Here is a 289-nt window from a genome sequence, read left to right on the forward strand (position 1 = left end):
AACTCTAGACAAGACACGTTTGATGATTCGATCACTTTGAACACTGTATAACACATGAAAATGAGTGAGCAACTGGCGCAACGGGGTTTAATGCAGATCGGCGGACACATTGATCGTCGCGCGATATGCTCTGCACGAGGCGAGGTTAACGAACAATGATTTTCCACGCGAGCACAACAGAATCGACCCAATCAGCGGTAATGGTTCGGCTTTGGAAGGATGAAGAAAATCGGGAATGCTCTCGACTTCGGTAGTCGGTGTACGGACAAAATCTTAAATCCAGTGCGAG

This window comes from Penaeus monodon, chromosome 25, assembly GCF_015228065.2.
Source record: "Penaeus monodon isolate SGIC_2016 chromosome 25, NSTDA_Pmon_1, whole genome shotgun sequence".
In the NCBI taxonomy this organism is placed as follows: Eukaryota; Metazoa; Arthropoda; class Malacostraca; order Decapoda; family Penaeidae; genus Penaeus; species Penaeus monodon.